Below are 15,629 nucleotides of genomic sequence, written 5' to 3'. Positions count from 1 at the left end.
GAGACAAGCCCCCCAGGAACTGGTGAGAAGGGATGAACTACGGTACTCGCCAGAGTACTGAAGATTCTCCCCTCCCTGGAACCAGAGGTGCGAAGCAGGAATTCTCAGATCCCAAGGAGCTCTCAGTCTCAAAGGACTCTGGTGTCTCACTAGGGTGGACCTTGGAAAGGGTGTCAGGGGTGGCAGTCTTGGAAATGTCCAGGACTGGGATGGTGAGAGGTTTTTGGAAACAGAAATGATTTCTATTTCTGTAAACAGCAATGTTTACTAATTTATTTTTAGTATCTTTTAAACAGGAATTCCAGGTTGATGGGAAGCTAATGCCCTTCACTTCCCCCAATTGCCCCCAGCCACCTCTACTGGGAGAGAGGCTATTTAAGTATCCATGTGGATGTGTGGCTGGGGGGGCTTCTTGCTGTCTGGGGAGTGGTGTCAGTCTGTTGGCAGGTCCTGTTGCATGACTTGGAACCCTAACTTGCGTCGCAGCCCTTCTACCCTTGCGGTGTCCTGCTTGGGGTTGATAACTTCCTGGCTTGCTTTTGTGGTGAAATCGTTAAAGGTGTTTGAAAATAATCATAAAATATCAGAAAGAAAAGGATGCTTCAGACTAGTTCCCCCTTAACTCAGATGGCAAATGCAAGCAACCTTGGGGGTGGGGCAGGGCCAAAGCAAAACCTTTAAAAACCATTGGTAATATTCAGGGAAATAGGGGCATGTGGCCCAGGCTGACCCTGTCCCACCCCAAATAATCTCCCCCTTTCCCCCATAAAGGAATCAGGCATCAATGGTATTTATTTTTTCTATATATGTCTCTGCTGCTATGGGTGAAATTGTTGACCACTCTGCTTGTGTATGTGTGGAAATATATATTTGTGATTCTTTCATTGGAAATGAGGCTGAAAGGCATTTTCTGTGCTGGTGAAATCCTCGCTTGTCCCCTCCTGAGTATCATGTAATATCAATTACACTTTTGGAAAATGCCATAATCTCAGACATCTGATTAAACAAACCACTTTCACCAATTTTGCAGATGAACATACTAAAGCCTAGATCATCTCAAAGTCATATGCTGAGTGGCTTGCAAGAGCCATGACTAGAACTTCGATGTCTGGCCTTCTGAGTGACTCCTCCCTTCACACTTGGTTACCCTATCTCCTCTCCCCCTCCCCCATCCTGGGACCTTAGTCAAAGGACACCACTCTGCCTTCCTGCCACCGGAATCCCTCCTACCCTATTCCCTCTCACTTCTATATATTTTCAACTCTCTGGTCTTTGCTGGGTGCTTTGCCTGTTGTGTCTAACCCAAAAATTCTTTCCTTAATGAGCTAAGTCTGTTTCCTTCCTCCACACTGCAGACTTAGAATGATTCTTTGGCATCCTGGGAAAGACCTTATCTTTGAACCTGCTAGATTAATTTTCAGTGCAAATTCTCCTTTTCCTGGTCCTGGTCCTGGGAGGGAGGGGTCCTTAGAACCAGAGGTTCTCACCTGTGACCCTGAAGAGGTTCAGTGTGTCCTAATGAGTGCTAAGAAGGGCAGGTGTCATGGTCCTTGAGTTACATATAGGATGAGGAGCCCCTCTCCCCCGCCCCCAAGGTGTGGAGGTCATTGTTGATAGTAGGAAGAGTCCTTTTTCTGTCTGTCTCCTTAGCTGGTGGTAGAGAGATGGGGCACTAAAGACTCTACTGAATGGTTTCCCCTGTTGTCCCCTTTGGTAGATCTGCCATTAAGTAAGTGGACCAAGGAAGCTAACAGACAAGGAATTTCCACTAACCATTCTGGAATTGGGCTCAGGAAATCTTGGCTTTTGCACCTATCCATGGATAAATAACATTTATTCCCAAGCTCCAAAATAGTGTCTGTATTTGAGCTCTTCTTCCATGAGGACTTTTACATGACGATGGCCTCTGACCACCTACAAGTGACATGTATTTCATTGACAGAACTGACTCCTTCAGGGTCTTGGTGTGCTGGGGAAGGAGACACCCAGGACCTCAAAGTAGAAATATGTTGGAGGCGTGATTTTTAGGCTTGTCTTTCTTAATCTGGGTATTGGTGTTAGCCTTTTCACTCCAGTGGCCACATAGTTATTGAAGTGTCTTGCAAGGGCTTTCTTCATTTTATTAGTGTTTATTTTGCTTCATTTTGTTAATCAGATGGAGCTCAGTGAGTGACTATGTCTGGGGTTTGGTTGGGATCAGCCTGAACCTCCAGATCCTTGCCCAGCCCGCGCCATACAAAGATTGGATGTAGGAATGACCTAGTAACAGAATATATGAATAGAAGCCTTCCTGATATCTGGGTTGGAAACTGGAAATTAATTCCGAGTCAGACTTTGGGCATGATTTGAACCCTTTGATCCTGCTGAGAAGTGAAGAGTGTAGGCTTTACTTCCACACCTGAGGCAAGAAAATCAATGGTCCCAATTTCCTTATTTTTCTACACACAGGAGCCACATTAAAATAGCACTCTTGACCCTGTCTCTACCTCTCACTTCTCCCCAAATGAAGATAGCGACATGAGGAGGGTCATTATACATACACATACATGCACTCTTAAATTCCCTTATCAGTTTTGCACCTCCCTACCTGTAGCATGTATGCAGTCAACTCGGATCCTGTTATCATGTGGTAAGCATACCTGCCGAGGCCCAGGTCTGACTTCCAGAAGCAGATCTGAAGAGCATCTCTCCTGCTTTGGGGGCAACTAAGTCCCTTGCCACTGTCTAGGTAAGTATTTCATTTGCATATCCCAAGACCAAGAATTGGAAAGGTTTAGGGAAGCAGTATATTAGCCCAATTTTGATCACGATACAGATTCATCAGCAAAGTACTAATATCTTTATCTTCATTAGTCTGGTCTGTTACTCATTTGGTTGAGAACTTGGGCAGGGAAGGGATATAATTAATTTTCCCCCTAAGCCTTGACACATTTAAATGTGCATTGTCTATTAAGTCTTAAATCAGCACTTCAACTAGAATTAAGGGCCAGAAATAATTTCTATGTGATGGTGGGACATCTGGTATACCAGGGCCTTCATACTTTAATGGTCTTGGGCCCTTCAGTTCTTTGGCCTTTTTAAGTTCTGCCAGCTTAGGGTAGCTAGTGTCTACTGTCAAGCCACTATTCTGTTAGAGGCACTGGGCATAGGCCTCTGCAAAAGAGGGCTGCACAAAACACTGTCGCTGATCTTAATTCCCATTGATACAGCTGAGGCAGGTTTACTGCAGAAGAAGGCACTGTCCCATCAAGTGCATCAATTTGTGCTGTCATTCTCAGCCAAAATTGCTGGTGAGGATTTTCAGATGCAATGTTGGAAGTTCCAAATATCCTTAAGAACAGGAGTGTGTGGCCAGCGCCGCGGCTCACTAGGCTAATCCTCCGCCTTGCGGCGCTCGCACACCGGGTTCTAGTCCCGGTCGGGGCACCGGATTCTGTCCCGGTTGCCCCTCTTCCAGGCCAGCTCTCTGCTGTGGCCAGGGAGTGCAGTGGAGGATGGCCCAAGTGCTTGGGCCCTGCACCCCATGGGAGACCAGGAGAAGTACCTGGCTCCTGCCATTGGATCAGCGCGGTGCGCCAGCCGCAGCGCACCGGCCACGGCGGCCATTGGAGGGTGAACCAACGGCAAAGGAAGACCTTTCTCTCTGTCTCTCTCTCTCTCACTGTCCACTCTGCCTGTAAAAAAAAAAAAAAAAAAAAAAAAAAAAAAAAAAAAACAACAACAAAAAACACAGGAGTGTGGAAGATTCTAGCCCATAAATTGTGCAGGCAATGATCAGGTAGCATTAGATCAGTTTTCACCTAACATGATCTCCCTTTATCGTGATTTGAACTGCATCACTTTATAGGGCCAGAGAGAAACCAAGCACTTTATTTCATATGGGATAGACTCACTCTCTAATTATGTACCAAATATTATATTCCACGTATATGGAATGGAAGTACACAGAGATTGGAGGAAAAGAGAAGCAATACTGATAGAATGTCAGGGATAGGACAACATTGTTCCTGGATGCTTCTCTCTGTAGGCATCGGGCCAATGTTGATTAAGCTGGAGGAAGAGAAGAATGTAGAAGAAAGGTTCTATCTTTAGGCGGTAGGATTGTTGGTATGAAAGCAGTATAAGAAATGCCTGGACCTAACTAATCTTAGAGATGAGATTGTAAAATGTGGTGGCATTTTAGTCATTATTAGGTTCCAGGAGCTGATTGGGGCCCAAAGAGATCTACCAGAAGGACAGAAGCAAGTTTTCATAGAGAAAATAGGAATGCCCACCTCCACCCCAGAGCTCAGGTCTGGGGAAACACTGAGAAGTACCTGCTTCAGTTTGCAGAGAAGGCCATGAAAAGTTATCCCTGCAACCCTGAGACAGGTATGCTGGTGGTTACAAAAATGCAGCTAGGATTGTGAACATTTTTTAGTGTTTAGTAATAGTACCATTATCAGTAGGCACTGAGAGTCATGGACTTGGAGATTGTACAGGATTAAGAGAAAAATGTAAGAAGATGTACATGAAATATATCAAGATAATTAATGAAAGGAATAGAAATAGGAAGGAAAAGGCACAATCATCTCAATATGTTCCGAAAGGAATACATATTAAAACTCAGCACCAAATTGTCATTAAAAAAAAGTCTGTAAACTATTGACAAAAAACTAATTTCTTAAATTGATAAATAGTATTTACCAAAAGCCTACTGTAAACATCAAGCTTGAATATTGAAAGATTGTTAGCATTCCTAATGTATATATGATAAGACAGTTTTTTTTTTTTTTTTTTTTTTAAGAGAAAGAAGGAGAGACAGAGAGAGGTCTTCCATGTGCTGGCTCACTCCCCAAATGGCCACAATGGCCAGAGCTAGGTGGATCTGAAGCTAGGAGCTTAGTGCCTCCCCCAGGTCTCCCACATAGGTGCAGGAGCCCAAGCACTTGGGCCATCCTCTGCTGCCTTCCCAGGCACATTAGGGTGTGAGATAGAGTTAAAAAAAAAAAAAAAAAAAAAAAAAACTCCAGGCAGATAATAACATAAAAACACAACAAAAATGATGTCACTGAAAATTTGTACTTTTGCAAATGTATATAACTAAGATAAAAGGTGGAAATTAAAAATTTAGAACTTAATAAAGAATCGCCATACAGCAAGCAAACAACACCAGGGGAAAAAGTGTAATTTTTATTCTTAAACTTTTTATTTAGAAAAATATCGAAAGTGGATGACCTAAGTTTTCAACTTTAGAAGAAAAAGACAAAAACACTCAAAGAAAGTAGACAGAGACAGTCTATAGATTGTGCTTTCTCAGTTGCATAGCTATTGCCCCCCAAGAGAGAAAAAATTGTTTTTTATTGGGGAAAAAACACAATATATATCACAATGGTTGTGGCCTCCAAAAGGGCATACTACATCAGTAGATATCCACTTGATGTTTGGTTTAAGATTTTATAAGGGCAGGGGACAAGGAGTGATTAGGAAAAAAAATAATTCTAAATGAGTTATGATGAAAAATATTACCATAAATGAAAATCAGAAATTAATGCAACAGAAGAAATTAATGAGTACAGCTGAGTAAAAACTCTTTTAAAAGCTTTAAAAATGGATTTTTTTTGGCAAATAGGAATTAAAATTAAGAGAGCTGGCACAAAGAAAGTCATCAGGAATTTTAAAATGACAAAATCCTAATCCATGAGTAGATTTTTAATTATGAGACAATAATACAAGTAGCTTAATATCAGTAGAATTGAAAATAGATGAATACTTTTATGAGAAAACTGAAAAATTTAAAACTGGTCTAGAAGATATAGAAAATCTGAAATAGAATTAGTAGTCTAAGATCTGTGCCCTCAAAAGACACTATGTTTGGGCAGTTCTATAGGCAAGTTTTCTAGACTCAGAAGAAGCTAAAAACTTCCCTTTTTTTATAAATTTCTGCTAAAGATAGAAAAATTAATTTGCATAATTAACTCTGAAACCAAAACAAGAAAAAAATGGTCAATTTTCTCTAGGAAAATGAGTGTAAAGATCCTAGGTAAAATTCTAATTCAGAAGGGAGTGAAAGAGTAAAGCTTTATGCTCGTGTGACATTTATGTCAGATTTGAAGATTAATTCAGCAGTAGAGATAGCAACATAATTCTTACATGTTTTAAGAGATTTATTTATTCATTTGAAAGTCAGAGTTACACAGAGAGGAGAGGCAGAGAGAGAGGTCTTCCATCTGCTGGTTCATTCCCCAGTTGGCTGCAATGGCCAGAGCTGGGCTGATCCCAAGCCAGGAGCCAGGAGCTTCATCCAGGTTTCCCACGTGGGTGCAGGGGCCCAAGGACCAGGGCCATCTTCTACTGCTTTCCCAGGCCATAGCAGAGAGCTGGATTGGAAGTGGAGCAGCTGGGACTCGGCGCCCATATGGGATTCCGGCACTGCAGGTGGTGGCTTTACCTGCTACGCCATAGCACCAGTCCCACATTTATTTTTAAAAATCGGGGCGCTGGATTCTGTCCTGGTTACCCCTCTTCCAGGCCAGCTCTCTGCTGTGACCAGGGAGTACAGTGGAGCATGGCCCAAGTCCTTGGGCCCTGCACCCCATGGGAGACCAGGAGAAGCACCTGGCTCCTGCCTTCAGATCAGCGCAGTGCGCCGGCCGCAGCACACCAGCCGTGGCGGCCATTGGAGGGTGAACCAATGGCAAAGGAAGACCTTTCTCTCTGTCTCTCTCTCTCACTGTCCACTCTGCCTGTCAAAAAAAAAAAAAAATCAATTAATGTCTCATGTGCCAGCAATCATCAATCAGAAAATATAGTAGACAAATGATTCTATATATGGTAGTAACAAATAACAAAGAATCTTTATAGAGAAGATGTTAAAAATTTTACTGAATAATATGAAAGAATATAAGTGGATAAAAATATGTATCTGTAGATGGCAAAATTCAATATGATAAAGTAATCCTTAATGCAGTTCCAAACAAAATCCAGAGTGATTTTTAAAGATGTATTTTATTTATTTATTTATTTATTTGAAAGGCAGAGTTAGAGAGAGACAGAGAGAATCTTCTATTTGCTTGTTCAGTCTGCAAATGGTCACAATGGCTGGAGCTGGGCTGATCCAAAGCCAGAAGCCAGGCGCTCCCTTCGGGTCTCCCATGTGGGTGCAGGGATCCAAGGATTTGGGCCATCTTCTGTTCTCCCAAACCATTAGCAGGAAGCTGGATCAGAAGTGGAGCAGCCAGAACTCTAACTGGCAAACATGGGATGCCAGTACCACAGGGGGAGGCTTCAGTGCTTCACCACAGTGCAGCCCCCCAAAAATGATTTTTCAAAGATTTTTCTCTTTTTTTGTCTTAAAGATTTATTTATTTATTTGAAAGGCAGAGTTACAGAAACAGAAGGAGAGACAGAGATCTTCCATCTGCTGGTTCACTCCCCAAATGATCTCAACGGCCAGGGCTGGACCAGGTTGAAGCCAAGAGCCGGAGCTTCTTCCAGCTCTCCCACACAGGTTTTAGAGGCCCAAGCACTTGGGCTTTTCCAGGAGTACTAGCAGGGAGCTGGGTCAGAAGTGGAGCAGCTGGGACTTGAACCAGCGCTCATTCGGCATGCTAGTATTGCAGGTGGCGGCTGTATCTGCTATGCCACAATATCAGACCCTTCACAGAGCTTTTTCAAGAAAATATCACATGGAAAGGAAAGGAAAAATGCTTTTTAGGTACCAAAATATTACAAAGCTATAGTGATTGACACAGTGGTATAGAGCAGGAAGAGACAAATAGATAATAAGCAGAACTGAGCAGAGATCAGAAATAGGCCTGCAAATACAGGAACTGGTGGATGAGACAGAGTTTCCTGTAAGTAAAGACTAATGGATAAATGTTGTTGAGACAGTTGGCTCTTCAAGAGGAAAGAAAACAAAGCACTACTTTCTATTTCAAACCTTTCATAAAAAATAAATTCTAGGTGGAAAATGCCACTCCCATTTTTTTTTTTTTTTTTTTTTTTTTTAGAAACAGTAAGGGAGCTTCCGTCTCCTGATCTTCTCCTCTAGATGCTTACATCAGCCAGGGCTGGTTACAGCTGGGAGCCAGAAACTCAATCTAGGTTTCCCGTTATGGAGGCCAGGGCCCAACTACTTGAGCCGTCACCTGCTGGCCCAACTACTTGAGCCGTCACCTGCTGCCTCCGAGGATCTGCATAGCAGGAAGCCAGAACCGGGAGCCAGAGCTGGGATGGATGTCCAGGTACTCTGGCAGCCAAACACCTCCCCCTAAACCTTTTTTAGGTATGAAGAATATTATCTGAACGTACGGATAACTCTCTCAACCATCGTTGCATCAGAAAAATCATTTAGGACACAAAAAATGTTTAAATAAAAATATAAAGGAAAAAGATTTGATTGCATCAAAATTCAAAACTGTTTTTGTATCTAAGAGCACCCAAAAAATTAAATATCCAGTGACACTCTGAGAAAATATTTAATAGGAATAAGATTCACATTCAAAATACATAAAGAATCAAAGATTCCAGTGATAAAGCCAAAAAAAGAAAATCCAAGGAATAGTAATAATCAATTTAAATAAATTGGTGGTTAGGGGCTCTTTAGCCTTATAGAGAATGCCTTAGACAGAGCTGCCATCTGCTGGCTCCTTCCCAAGATGCCCACAGTACCTGGATTGTGCCAGGCTGAGGCCAAGAGCTGGGAACTCAATCTAGGTCTCCCATGGGAGGTGGCAGGGACCCAGCCACTTGAGCCATCACTGCCTGCCTTCTGCCATCGGTACTAGCAAGAAGCTGAATTGGAGAGCCGGAGCTGGGAATTGAACCTGGGCACTCTGGTATTGGATGAGGGCATCTTAGCAGCTGGGCCAAATGCCCATGCCCAAAAGAAATATGCTGCGGCGGCCATTGGAGGGTGAACCAACGGCAAAGGAAGACCTTTCTCTGTGTCTCTCTCTCTCACTGTCCACTCTGCCTGGCAAAAAAAAAAAAAAAGAAATATGTTCATGTATTTCTTGCAAAAGTTAAAAAAAAACACTTTAAGTATGTTAAAGAAACAAAATAATATTAAAAAAAAAAAGGCAGATTGTAGGGTAGGGAATTACATACCAGGCAAATGTTAATAAACACAGGCAAGTGTGACAAATTTAATATCTGAGTGGGAGCCCCCATTGTGGCACAGCAAGTTAAGCCACTGCCTGCAACACTGACAATCCCATATGGGCGCTGGTTAGAGTCCTGGCTGCTCCACTTCCAATCCAGCTCCCTGATAATGTTCCTGGGAAAGCAGCAGAAGATGGTCCAAGTCCTTGGGAGACCCAGATGAAGTTCCTGGCTTCTGGCTGATCCAGCCCTGGCTGTTGCAGCTATTTGAGGAGTGTAATAGCAGATGGAAGATATTCTCTCCCTCTCCCTCCCTCTCCCTCCCTCTCTCTCCCTCTCCCTCTTCCTCTCTCTCTCTCTCTCCCTCTCTCGTGTCTCCTCCTCTCTCTGTAATTCTGCTTTCCAAATAAAAAATAAATCTTAATATATCTTAGTGAAAATACAATTCCAAGTACAAAATATTAGTGGGACAAACAAAGTTTCACACACTAGGACACCAAAACAATGTTTTTGATGTATCTTTAGGGTGACAGCTTGGGAGCCCTGGTGCTTGTCCTAGGACTTGGGCACAGTCTTCCCTCATCGCTCATGAGCAAATCCGAGACCTGTTTTCCATCGTGTGAGCTCATTGCAGTGGCAGAGATAGAGGGAGTCCAACAGGCGAAACCACGCAGGAATTATGCCCAATCTGAACTCCCTCCTCAGAGTCTCCCTCCACCTCTTCTCCTTCAAAACATACTTTTCTGCTTTTATTTTCCCATAGTAGCTCTTGAGGGTGCAAAGCTTCACCCCTCTCCCCTCCAGTGCCAGTACCCCTTCTGGAAACATTCTAGTTTAGCAAATGGAAAGAAAAGCAGAACCAGGAGGGGTGGCAGGTGTTGAGCATGGCAGTTAAGACACCCCTTGGGATGCCCATATCCCATATCAGAGTGTCAAGTTCAAGTCCTGGCTCCTCCGCTTCCCATCCAGCTTGCCAGGAGGGAGCAGGTAATGGCTCAAGTACTTGGGTTCTTGCCACCCACATTGGAGACCTGAATGCAGTTCCAGACTCTCAGATGCTGCTGGGGGGCCGGGGGAGGGGGGTGGGGAGGGGGGAGGAGGGAGGAGGACGAAGGAGGAGGAGGGGGAGGAGAAGGAGAGGGAAGGAAGGAAAGAAAAGGGAACAGTTGAAATGTACAAACATTTGCAATTCAATTTGTAAGCAAACATTTTAACTTTATTATCTACAGCTGCTTGCTTCTTATTAGCAACTCCCACTCCTGTTAATGAGGGAGGAAAATCCTAAAGCTGTCAATTCAGGTAGCTTAGTTACACTGTAGTTAGTCATTTTCAGTTTAAAATGCCCCCGTTGAATTTCATGCAGTGTCTCTCCAAGCTGCCACCTCCCTGCAGCCTCCGCTCCTTCCCCCACGGGTTCTGAATGCCAGGAGCTCACGCCAGCTTATCACACAGCATAAAGAAGAGCAGAGCCAGGGCAAGTGTGTTGTTCTCTGGTCCTGTCGTTTGACTATTCTGGGCAGACAGGGCTTGGGCTTGGTGGATTGGAGCAGGTGTGTTGTTGGGTTCTCTCGGCCCTCCTACAGAAAGACATTCTGGCTCTCCTCCATACCACACCAAAACCACAGGGAACTGGGGTGCAAAGCCGGGTGCATCTGTGTAGACACCCCTTGGACATGTAAGGGTTACCTCTTGATTGGCACCATGTTGCTGAACATGGAGCGGAAGTGAAGGGCCCGCCCGGAAGTTCAAGTTTCTACCTCAATTTATCTGGGGTTCCTAATGTCGGGGCCATCCACCCCCATTCTGGGCCAAGGCCTGAGGAATGGGGCTGATGGGATCCAAGCACCGAGTAAATCTCATCCCAGCCCCTCTTGACCACCTCCCTTTCTTTCTTTGCCTCTTCCAACCAGGAGAGCACTTTGCTCCCTTCCCTTCCTTGGTGGCAGCTTCTCGCCATCATGCCCCACGTTTGCTCAGCTTATTGCTGATGGTGACACTTTATGACCAGGTTCCACGCCTGCTTCTAATCATAAGATATCTCAGAATTTAGAGTTTCCTTTGCTTTCCCCATGAAGCTTTCCAGACCGTTATTTAGTAACGGGTTTCTGGAGTAACTTACATTCCTACTGTAACAACCATGATGGTGGCCAGCGCCTTGGCTCACTAGTCTCATCCTCCGCCTGTGGCGCCGGCACCCCGGGTTCTAGTCCCGGTCAGGGTGCCGGATTCTGTCCCAGTTACTCCTCTTCCAGGCCAGCTCTCTGCTGTGGCCAGGGAGGGCAGTGGAGGATGGCCCAAGTGCTTGGGCCCTGCACCCCATGGGAGACCAGGAGAAGCACCTGGCTCCTGCCATCAGATCAGCGCAGTGCGCCGGCCGCGGCGGCCATTGGAGGGTGAACCAATGGCAAAGGAAGACCTTTGTCTCTGTCTCTCTCTCACTGTCCACTCTGCCTGTCAACAAAACAAAACAAAACCCATGATGCTGTCTGAGGCAAAAGAGCACCTCTGGTTGGAAAGGGAATGTTGGAGGGAAAGAAAAGAAGAAAAACAAATCATGTTAATAAGCTGCCATGTATATCTCCCTCATGCCAATTTTTAGTCTGGTTAAAGATTATTAGTTCTGAAGGTGGCACCAAGAGCAGGATTTTTTTTTCCAACTAATTTGGTCCTTGTAGAGAAGGCAACAAGTAAAATGAAATAAAAAGAAACTTTAATCTGTCCGCTGTAGCTGCCTAGAATTGGGAACTACTCAAGGGAGAAACAGGTTATGGTTACCACCATGCTGTAAGTAGGGCTCGGCACAAGTAGAGGCAGAGAGGGTACCAGCAGTATCCCATCACTCTGCCAGTCCCCAAGGTGTTCCAGCTCCATTTGTCCCGTCAAGGGAGGGACAGCAATGTGGTCAGTGGGTTCCAGCAGGTGTCAGCAATGGATTGGTCTGGAGCGCATCTCGCAGCCCACGGGCAGGGCTAGCAGTTTCCCCCCTGGGGCTGTGTGGAGTTCCAGCTTTTAGCTGAAAACAAAAACAGAAAACAGGCTTTCATGGGTGGGACATACAATTCAGTAAAGATGTATTGAGCGCTTACAACATGACAGATACTGTTACAGGCACTTGGGAATACAACAAAGATCCATACTTTCATGATTTTATATACCAAGAAAGGATGTAGAAAATAAAGAATAAGTAGATGACAAAATATTTTAGGTGATAGAAGACACTGGCATTAATGAAAAGCAGAACAGGCCAAGTGGAATTATGAGAGCTGTGTGCAATAGGGGTTAGGTTGGGGTAATACATAGGTGATCTGGATGGCCTTCATTGTGCAAATCAGACAGGAGCAAAGACTGGAAGGGAGCTGAGGAGCTGAGCTAGCAGGTAGCTGGAGGAAAAGTATCCCAGGTAGAAGGCACAGTTAAAGAAACAACTTTAGGGGCTGGCATTGTGGTGCAGTGGGCTCAGCCGTCACCTGCAACACCAGCATCCTGTATAAGCACCCGTGTGAGTACTGGCTGCTCCCCTTCTAATCCAGCTCCTTGCTAAGGCACCTTGGAAAGCAGCAGAAGATGACCCAAGTATTTGGACCCCTGCTACCCACGTGGAAGACCAGGGTGGAGTTCCAGGCTCCTGGCTTCAGCTTGACCCAGCCTCGATAGCCATTTGGGGAGTGAGCCAGCAGATGGAAGATCTCCGTCTTTCCTTCTGTTTCTGATTTATCTATCATTAGTGGTATTCCTATCATTGCCACCATATATTTATTTGCACAAAAAAAAAAATCCCATCAGGTGATATAGAAGACAAGAACTGTATGCAAAATATAAGGTAACATTGAGCCATATGTTGGCCACCACCAAGGCAACAAACCACTGCATTTGCTCTGATGATCTAAGTCTTCATTTTTTTTGTAGGGAGAATCAGATATTTTCCCCTATAAAGGCTAATCTACATTATAGGGGCCCCTTCGTTGTTCAGTTATGAATCTTTTTTTTTTTTTGGACAGGTAGAGTTAGACAGAGAGAAAGAGACAGAGAAAGGTCTTCCTTTTCCGTTGGTTCACTGCCCCCACCACCACCAGTGGCCACTATGGCCAGCGCGCTGTGGCGATCCAAAGCCAGGAGCCAGGTGCTTCTCCTGGTCTCCCATGTGGGTACAGAGCCCAAGCACTTGGGCCATCCTCCACTGCCTTCCCGGGCCATAGCAGAGAGCTGGACTGGAAGAGGAGTAACCAGGACAGAACTGCTGCCCCAACCGGGACTAGAACCCGGGGTGCTGGCACTGCAGGTGGAGGATTAGCCTAGTGAGCTGCAGCACCGGCCCAGTTATGAATCTTAAACCTATGATGAGGCTTCCATCTTCCCCGAGGAATTTCCCATTGAACAGCAAAAGAAAAGCACCTACCAAGAGTTTTGAGGTATTAAGTTCTGACTGGCAAATTGTACCTTTCTCCGTAGATGGCAAATACTTCTTTTCCCCAAACCATGTTTAAGGCTGAGCAGGAGGTCGGCGCCGCGGCTCAACAGGCTAATCCTCCCCATAGCGGCGCCGGCACACCAGGTTCTAGTCCCGGTCGGGGCACCGGATTCTGTCCCGGTTGCCCCTCTTCCAGGCCAGCTCTCTGCTATGGCCCGGGAAGGCAGTGGAGGATGGCCCAAGTGCTTGGGCCCTGCACCCACATGGGAGACCAGGAGAAGCACCTGGCTCCTGCCTTCGGATCAGCGCAGTGCGCCGGCCGCGGCGGCCATTGGAGGGTGAACCAACGGCAAAGGAAGACCTTTCTCTCTGTCTCTCTCTCTCTCTCACTGTCCACTCTGCCTGGAAAAAAAAAAAAAAAAAGGCTGAGCAGGCATTTTGATCTCCTTTACAACCAGAGTGCCTAAGACAGGCCGGGTCTTCTCCATTTTGGTGACATTACTGTCCTTGCCACAGGTCATCTCGCCTTGTAGCTGGGAGGCCCTGGCTGTGGACTCACCCATAGGCAAAGGATCCCTGTGATTGTGTTCCTAGTCTGACCATCCTGATAGAGTTGCTACGTACAGAGGTGACCGCTGTTCTGGAGCCCTAGAACCATCCCATCGTCCCAGGTGCTTGTATGGATAAAGCAAAGACACTTTTCCCACACAGTAAGTAGCTTATTGGGTGATTGACAAGGACGTAGTGATATTCCCAAGGGATATTCATGCGATGTATCATTAGGACCTCACTGTGGGTTGTATAAATCTAGGATCAGTACTACTGTTTACACCTTGGTGGAGACCCAAGGCACAAGACGCTGTATTGACTAAGTAACAATAGACCAACCTTCCTGATATTCCCCAGAATAGTCCTCACACATTAATATTCCCACCTCACAGCTTAAGTTGGTGCAAGTCCCCTTAATCCCTTGAGTATACTTAGCAGCATTCACTCGATGAGAGCAAAGGAACATCATGCTTTAGTTCCATTTAATACCATTGGTTGGGCTGCTTGCCACCAAGAAGCCCCAGAAACATCCTTGAAGGCTTTCTTTAGTTGGCTCAGTTTTGTTAATCAAGGAGAATATAGGCTGAAAAAAGCCGTTATTGGGGAAAAATCCTGCTTGCTTTCTGGACCATCAAGCCACTGAGTACATGCCTGGACCACATGCTGCTGTCCTACCTGCCTCTCTCTGAGGCACTACCCAACTGCACCTGTCCATGGACACTGCTGGCACAGACCCCAGACCAAATTTCACGTCCAGTGCTTACTGTGGGGGAAGAGAGAACCACCCTCATTCCCACACTGATGTCCCGTGGACCACACCTTGAAACTCCCAGCATGTTGAGTCGAGGACTCAGCTAGAGGCCAATCTCATTGTTCCCCAGTGGGGACAGTGGGCTGTGAGGATTACTGAGTGCCAACAGTTTACACTTGCAACTCTCTGATCTTTCTAGAAGGAATTTGGTGCCCATCTAGGTTTCGTTAGTATTTGGGGTTGATCCCTTGGCCATCTCTGAGAACCAACCTAAGGTTTAGATCCTTGAAGGAAGAGATATTAGAAGCTTCCATTCCCTCATGGAAAAGATTTGTATGTTAAAACCCTTAATTTTTTGGCCAGCGCCACAGCTCAATAGGCTAATCCTCCACCTGCGGTGCCAGTACACTGGGTTCTAGTCCCGGTCGGGACGCCAGATTCTGTCCCGGTTGCTCCTCTTCCAGTCCAGCTCTCTGCTGTGGCCCAGGAGTGCAGTGGAGGATGGCCCAAACCTTGAACCCTGCACCTGCATGGGAGACCAGGAGAAGCACTTGGCTCCTGCCTTCGGATCAGTGCGGTGCACCAGCCATGGCGGCCATTGGAGGGTGAACCAACGGTAAAGTAAGACATTTCTCTCTGTGTCTCTCTCTCTCACTGTCCACTCTGCCCGTCAAAAATGAAAAATAAAAACCCTTAATTTTGCTAAAGCACCTGTTTTTGGTACAATTGCTTTTGGCTGCAAGCAACAGAAAACTCAACTGTAACTTAACCAATACAGATTTGGTTTTCTTCTATAACAAGAAATATGGAGAAAAGTGAGAAAAGTATGGTGCTGGT

The sequence above is a fragment of the Oryctolagus cuniculus genome, chromosome 3 (assembly GCF_051225735.1).
Source record: "Oryctolagus cuniculus isolate XC-2025 breed Fujian yellow rabbit chromosome 3, ASM5122573v1, whole genome shotgun sequence".
Classification (NCBI taxonomy): Eukaryota; Metazoa; Chordata; class Mammalia; order Lagomorpha; family Leporidae; genus Oryctolagus; species Oryctolagus cuniculus.
Note: the sequence above shows the minus strand (reverse complement) of the source record.